General features: G+C 36.7%; 1 non-coding gene across 1 annotated transcript; it reads left to right on the plus strand.

The window, feature by feature from the left end:
* Window positions 1–7,769: 7,769 nt before the first annotated feature.
* LOC144458049 (U6 spliceosomal RNA) lies at window positions 7,770–7,876 on the plus strand. The gene has a single exon (XR_013487604.1). It is a non-coding gene; the product is annotated as a U6 spliceosomal RNA (small nuclear RNA).
* Window positions 7,877–8,265: the final 389 nt, after the last annotated feature.

An 8,265-nucleotide genomic window follows, 5' to 3' on the forward strand; every position in this document is an offset into this window, starting at 1 on the left:
GTTGTTGTTGTTTGTTTTGCTTTTTGGCAAAGATACTGGAGTGGTTTGCTATTTCCTTCTTCAACTCATTTTACAGATGACAAACTGAGGCAAAAAAAGGTTAAGTGACTTGCCCAGGGTAACACAGTGAGTGTGTGTCTGAGGCTGGATTTGAACTCATGAAGGTGAGTCTTCCTGCTTCCAAGCCCAGTGTTCTATCCATTGTGTCACCTACAGCATGGATCAAGGTGAGTGCTTCAAAGAAACAATAAGAAGACCTGAAGAGCCTCCGGAAAGAGCCCCAGTCAATCTAAGCAACAGAGCCTGAGACTTAGGTGAGCAGCATATTACATTTCCCAGATATCAGATTGCTCCTTCGTTAAGGAATGACCAATTAATGGGCTTGTTTTTATTTGCTTACATCCAGAAAAACCATAGTTGAAGTACTGACTTCAAGGATGCTTAAAAGAATTTTAGTTCCTTTATTGCTAATTTCACACTGCTATCAAGAAAGTTTTCTTGACCGCAAATGTCAAATATTATGCAAAACGCTTACACTTTGATCACCAATAGGTGTGCTGGAATCAAATTTAATGTACAGTAAACCAGCCCTGTGATCAAGTTCAGGGTTCTTATAGTAAAAACTCCCAGCCCTTTCTTCCTCATGCTTTCTCATGGAATGTACTATTCCTTACCTTCTCCTGAGGAACTTACTATTTTTCCTGATTGAAATACCATAAAAAATACAGTCTTGGAGATGGAATAGGAAAGATTTGAGATCAAATGAATTTGATTCTTATATGAGGAAGGATAGGAGATTATTTGCATATGTAGAGCAGAATATAGTTTAGAAATACAGTATTATAAATAGAGGACTCCACTGAGACAGGGAGAGTGAGGAGAGAATTTTGTAAAGAAAGAGAGGTCTGTTGGGAAATGGTTAGAAATTTTGTATTATATCAGTTTAATGGAATATCACTATCCTATAAAAATGATGTATGTGATGAACACAGAGAAGCATAGAAATATCTGCATTAACTGATGCAGTGTGTTAAAAGTAGAGCTAAGAAAACATACACAATTATAAGATAAATAAGATAAATTGAAAGATCTATTAAAATCCAAAGTTAATATTACAAAATAATAAATAACAATCAAAGCTCAAAAGAAGAGATATGAGAAAACACTGCCACCTTACTCCTTTACAAAGGTTAGGGGAATCTACAAGTATTGTACACTGCACATATTTTCAGGCTTTTTTGATGTGTTGATCTGTAATATTGTTGTTTCTTTCATTCTTTTTCTTTGCACTAAAATAGTATGTGTTAAATAGGGTGGCTATCTGTGTGTGAGGATGGAGAGGGAAACTATGGTAATTAAAAAAAACAAAATAAATAAGAACATTATAAAAAGAGAGGGAGGAGGAGGTATAAAGCCAGGAAGTAAAGGTTGCCAAAAAAAAAACCACAATAAAAATTGAGTTTTAACTAGTGATAATACTGACAAGAAATTACAGAGTCAGAAAGGATAAGATTCAGTGACCTGTGTCTGAATGGGAGTAGAAGAGGAGATGGGGAGGACTAGGACCAGATAATCACAGCTATAGATAACACATGTTTCTTTAAGTGTCCCCTCCTGTGTGTGTGTCTTTTTTTATTTACTTAGGTAACCAGGAAGCCATAACAATATGTCCAGAGGCTACTAGGAAGCTGTGTCCAGGGAAGCACAGACTTAAGCCTTGTCCCAGTGTCAACTCTTGACTTTGTTGCCTTTTAGGGAAAAGCTAGCTTTACCCAATTTTGAGGGGTAGGAAGGGGGTGAGTGGAGAATGCTAATCAAATTGGTCTTATCAAATATGTAAAGTATTTTCTTGGTAAATCTTAAAATCCCTTACAAATGGTAGTTATTATTAATATAGTTTAAAACAGTAAGAAATAAAACAATGTTCGAAGGAAAAAAATATGGGGAGTAAAGGAGGAAAATTATAATAATAAAATAATGCTTCATGATTAGTTTCCAGTCCATGAACATCATGCCCTACAGACCGCCAGGATAACCTCATCACCAGGTATCTCTTCATCACCATCTCAACTCTTTCAGCTGCCTCTCCCCCCTAAATGGAGGGCAGAGGGCAGAGCAATAAATTCCCAAAACTCTCCTTTATAGATGACTCAGAATTCTCCACAAACTTAATGCCCTTTAAGACATACCCTTCCTTCACTTTTTAAGCTTCCTTTTGTGCCTCGTCTTCCCCAATTAGATTGTAAGTTCCTCAAAGTCCATCGATATGAGTGAGAAAGGTAACATAACATAGTAGATATAAAAGCAGTCTCAGAATCAGGAAGCTATAGATTTAAATCCTACCTTTACTCAATAATGGCTATGTGACCCTGGGTAATTTCTTACTTAACCTCTCAGTGACCTAAACAACTCTCTAAGACTAAAAACTGTACACCACTTAATGATTTGCATTCCTGTAAGGGTTCTCACACCACCTGTCAACAGTGATCAACTATAGGGAGAGATGGAGACAGAAACATGGAAATACAGAGACAGCAACACATAAAGAGAGAGATAAAGAGTCTAGATTCTATGACAATGAAAGTTTTTAGATTAGCAAACAAGTGACTCACACAGTTTGCTTTACTACAACCATTCTCTCATGCCAACATAAACAAAAACTATTTCCCTTGATTTTCTATTTCATAATACATTTCTTCTCCAAGACTTAGTGAGATCACTTTTGTGCACTATAAAAGGTAGAGTGAAAAAGAAGTCCAGACTCATTGCAAAGCATAGCTTGGGGATATTGTCTAACATTATCTCTCAGTTACATTGAGCAATACCAGGGATACCCTCTATCTCTGTGTCAGTAGATGTTATGTCCATTGATGACCAAACTGATTTTATCTATTGTTGAGTAAAAATTTTGAATATCATTCACCAAAAGCTATTAAGTTAAAAATAAGTCTAATGTAAAATACTTAGAAGATAGTCATAAATGATTCCATACAGACTTTCCCAGCTTTCCAAGAATTCACAATAAAATTATCACTAGACTTGAATTCTTTCAGTTACCAGTAATTAAAAAAAAACACTGTGGTGATTTTCAGCATTAGAAAAGGAAGAATTCCTGGGAAAAATAAGTTGTGGCTCACCCTCTTGCCAATCTATTCAACAATGAATTTCCTTCTTAGTCTTTTTCAATTCATGACTATTTCTTATGTCATTTTTGCTAGTTTCAACTTAAACCATGCCCAGGGCTTCAGGTTTAATTGGCTCACAGCAAGGCTGTTCTTTGCAATTACTCTTTTTAATGTCAATAAGTAATTAACCTGATTTCATGTATTGCAGCACCAAGGACAGCTTGAATAGTATCAGACTAAAAGTTTACAATGTTCTGAGTTCCATAAATGCTGGGCTATTAGCAAAAGATGCAGATTCTCAGTCAGAAGGCTGTATAACAAACACAATTAGTAGTGGGATTTCCTCCCTTTTATTTAGTATTAGAAATGTATATACACATATACATATATACATAGGTATACATCTATTGGCATTTTCTATTGTATCTTCACTTCAATGCTTTTCACGTATTAAGCACTTAACAAATACTTCATTAATGTACACATTTGTATGTATGTACATATACACATATATGGGGGAGAGAGAGAAAGAGACAGACAGACAGACAGACACATACACACACAGACAGAGAGACACAGAGCAGGAAATAAGTATTTATGAAGTCACTATTCTGTGCTGGGAACTATACTATGTACTAGGGATACAAAGAAAAGCAAAAGACACTTCCTGGCCTCATAAAGCTTATTATCTGTTCTGTTTGGAGCAAGCTTGTGATTTTATTGCTGTAGGGATCTCCCAGTGAGAAGCTTCTTCTAATGCTGTCACCTTCTCTACAAGTTAAAGTTTGTAGACTTATCTGGAGCACAAAGAGGTTAAGTGACACACTCAAAGTAAATTGTCTCTTATCTTGTAGTCAGAGACAAGATTTGGATCTAGGATTGCCTGACTGAAGCCAGTTCTCTTTTCTCTACTCCATGACACCTCTGAACAACAACAAATTACATACCATTTATTGGTTATAAAATACTTTTCTTGCATTCTGTGGTTCCATGATATTTAAATTGGTTCTTCCTGGCTGCTTGCAGTATTTTCTTTTTGACCTGGTAATTTTGGAATTTGGCTACTATATTCTTTAGGTTTTTCAATTTGGGATCTCTTTCTGTAGGTGGATTCTTTCTGTGACTATTTTACTCTCTGGTTCTAGGAGCTCAGGGCACTTTTCCTTGATGATTTCCTGAAAGATGCTCTACAGGCTTTTTTTTATCATGATTTTCAGGTAGACCAATAATTTTTTAAATTGTCTCACCTGGATCTATTTTCCAGGTCAGTTGTTTTACCAATGAGGTATTTTACATTTTCTTCTATTTTTTTGTTCTTTTCTTTCTGTTTGACTAATTCTCACTCTCTCATAAAGTCATTAGCTTACATTTGCCCAATTCTAATATTTTACAAATTGTTTTCTTGTATTTGATTTTGTACCTCCTTTTCCATTTGGCCCATTTTATTATTTAAAGAATTCTTTTCCTCAATGAGTTTTTGTGTCTCCTTTTCTATCTGTCCAATTCTGCTTTTTAAAGAGTTGTTTTCTTAATTTTTATCCTTCCTTTACCAAGCTATTGACTCTTTCTTGCATATCTTTCATTTAGTTTCCCAATTTTTCTTCTATCTCTCTTACTTGACTTTTAAAATTTTTTCTTCAGCTCCTCCAAGAAGGCTTTTTGGGCTTCAGACCAGTTCATATTCCCTTTTGAAGTTCCACATGTGGGTTTTTTGACAATGTTGTCTTCTTCAGAATTTTTGCCTTGATCTTCACTATTCCCACTGCCTTTATAAAGATTGAGCTCTCCTGCTGGGGAGCGGGGGACACTGGCCCAAGCTTCTTGTGTTGGGAGGTCAGGGTCTGGTCCCTGGCTTTGTGTGCTGAATCCTCACATGCTGGCAGTTGGAAGCTGTAGGGTCCTGGCAGCTTACCTGGTGGTGGGCTGCCAGCAGCAACACTGGAGCTCTAGGGGTAGGGGTGGCTAGTCTGGCCCCTGAAGGTTGCGTTCCACTTTCTTCAGCTCCTTTCAGATGGATGTTTTGCTGCTGTGGGATGTTTCTTTGCCTGAGTCTTTCACCCTTGGAGCTGCACTTCCCAGAGTTTTGCTGAGGCACTGGGAAACTTGGCTGCTGTAGAATGCCTTGGCATGTGGTGGTTTTTGGAACTGGTTTACACTGGTTCCCCTGCCCATAATGAGACACTCAGGGGTCCTGGTGTTGGTTTTCATCTGCTCCACCACCTGGGGTTCAGGATCTCACCCTGGTATACTGAGGTGGGGCTTTTCACTAGCTTGCTGGGACATTTCCCATTCTGTAGTGCTTCCCCTTCCCCCAGGACAAGAGGGGCCTTTCCCATGAATCCCTCAAGCTTCCTGGGCTATAGGACTGCTGCACTTTATCTTCTGCTGGTTCAGCTGTTCCAGGGTTTTTCCTGGGGTGATATTTTCTGGGCTTTCAGAGGTTAATAAAGGATAATGAGCATGACTTACTTCTTACTCCACCATCTTGACTTCTGGAAGCAGCACCATCTTCTGGTTTTAGAGAGAATATTGGTGGTAGTATGACATAGGAAGGAGAAGGAGAAGAAATTGAGCTAAATCAGGATAAAGAAATAGTGAAAGTGAGGAGCAGCTAGGTGGCACAGTGGATAGAGCCATATCCTGAGGTCACTGATAAGGACCCAGGTATGTAAATGCACTGGCACCAGGGGGATTAGATAAAACAATCTTTTTAAAAGATTAGATGTCAGTTGGTCCAGCTTTTCAAGGATACAAACATTGTGGTACATTCTGAGATGAAGTTTTATGAGAGTATTTAGAACAGGTCTTTTTTTTTAAACTAACTGATTGTGGGAAAGCTTAAGCCTAATTTGAGGGAGAGAGAGAGAGACAGGAAAGAAACTGAACTCTTGTTTGCCTTATCAAGGAGTATGGTGGTATAGGAGGTAGGGTAAGAATTTGGAACTCAACATTTTTTTACATAAGTTTTTGAGTTTTGAATTTTTCTCCCCCTCTTTCCCCACCTTGCTCCCCAAGATGGCACATACTCTGATGTAGGCTATACATACATATTCCTATTAAACATATTTTCAGGTTAATGATGTTGTAGGTAGGAAATAGAACTGATAAGAGTTACCACCAGAAAGAGGAAACAAAACAAAACAGAAGAAAAAAATAGCAAATAGTATGCTCCGATCTGCATTCAAACCTCATAGTTCTTTTTTTGGATGTGGATAGCATTTTCCATCACGAGGTTTTGGAGATGTCTTAGGTCCTTGTATTGCTGAGACAGGTTAAGTCTATCAATATTAGTTATCACACAATGTGGCTGTTACTGTGTACATTGTTCTCCTGATTCTGCTCATTTTGCTCAGAACCAGACCATACAAGTCTTTTCAGGTTTTTCTGAAATCAGCCTTTTCATCATTTCTTATAGCACAATAGTATTCCATTACATTCATATACCACAACTTGTTCATCCATTCCCCAAATGAAGGACATCCTCTCAATTTCCAATTATTTGCCACCACGAAAAGAGCTGCTATAAATATTTTTTGTACATGTAGATTCTTTCCCCATGTATATGATCTCTCTGGGATATAGCACTAGAAGTGCTATTGCTGGACCAAAGGGTATGCACATTTTTATAGCCCTTTGGGCATAGTTCCAAATTGATCTCCAAAATGGTTGGATCATTTCACAACTCCACCAACAATGCATTAGTGTTCCAATTTTCCCACATCTTCTCCAACATTTATCATTTTCCTGTTTTGTCATGTTGGCCAGTCTGATAGTGTGATGTGGTACCTCAGAGTTGTTTTGATTTGCCTTTCTCTAATCAATAGTGATTTAGAGCATTTTTTTCATATGACTATAGATGGCTTTAATTTCTTCATCTGAGAAATGTTCATGTCATTTGACCACTTATCAATTGGGGAATGACTTGTATTTGTATAAATTTGACTTAATTCTCTATATATTTTCAAAATGAAGCCTTTATCAGACAGACTGGTTGTAAAAATTCTTTCCCAATTTTCTACCTTCTTTCTATTCTTGGCGGCATTGGCTTTCTTTGTGCAAAAACTTTTCAATTTAATGTAATCAAAGTTATCCATTTGGCTTTTTGTAATGTTCTCTATCTCCTGTTTGGTCATGAATTCTTCTGTTCTCCATAAATCTGATAGGCAAACTATTTCTTGCTCTCCCAGTTTGCTTACAGTATCAGCCTTTATATCTAAATCATGGACACATTTTGACTTTATTTTGGTATATGGTGTGAGATTTTGATCTATATACCTAGTTTCTGCCATATTCTTTTCCAGTTTTCCCAGGAGTTTTTGTCGAAGAGTGAGTTCTTATCCCAGAAGTTGGGGTTTTTGGGTGGAACTCAACATTTTTAAAAATAAGAAATTTTTTACATGGGGCAGCTAGGTGGTGCAGTGGATAGAGCACTGGCCCTGGATTCAGGAGGACCTGAGTTCAAATCTGGCCTCAGGCACATAACATCTACTAGCTGTGTGACTCTAGGCACGTCACTTAACCCCATTGCCTATCCAATAAATTAATTAATTAATTGATTAATTGATTGATTAATTAATTAATCAATTTTTGCATGTGATTGGGAAATACCTAATGAAATAAAAACAATTTTTAAAGTGTATCACAGTGTTTAGTTTAGCAACATATATACTAAAATTGAAATAACACAAAGAAAATTAGCTTGGCCCCTGAGTAATAATGACACATAAATTTGCAAACTGCTCCATTAAAAAAAAAGTATATTTCTCTTTTGTCTTTCACATCTCATCAAAGTAATTTCAAATTGAAATGATGAGAAAAAAGTAGCATATATACATACATTTTTCATACATACTTATGTACATATATTCATCAAACTAGAGAAAATACACAGTTGTTACCATGTAAGAAAAATATTAGAAATTGAAGCTTGGAACTTCAGGGGATACAAAATGTAAGAACTGATCCAGTAATAAGATACAAAGTATAGATACCTAGTAAGGATTGTGATAATCACCATTTTAAAAAAAATCTTAAATACCTAGGTATAGCAGTTATTCTGCTAGAGTTATGTATGGCCTGGTACTATTACATATCTGGTGCAAAAATCAACTGGAGCCTAAGGTTACAAAAAAGGGAAAGG

Source organism: Phascolarctos cinereus, unplaced genomic scaffold (genome assembly GCF_003287225.1).
Source record: "Phascolarctos cinereus isolate Bilbo 61053 unplaced genomic scaffold, phaCin_HiC Scaffold_5;HRSCAF=322, whole genome shotgun sequence".
Classification (NCBI taxonomy): Eukaryota; Metazoa; Chordata; class Mammalia; order Diprotodontia; family Phascolarctidae; genus Phascolarctos; species Phascolarctos cinereus.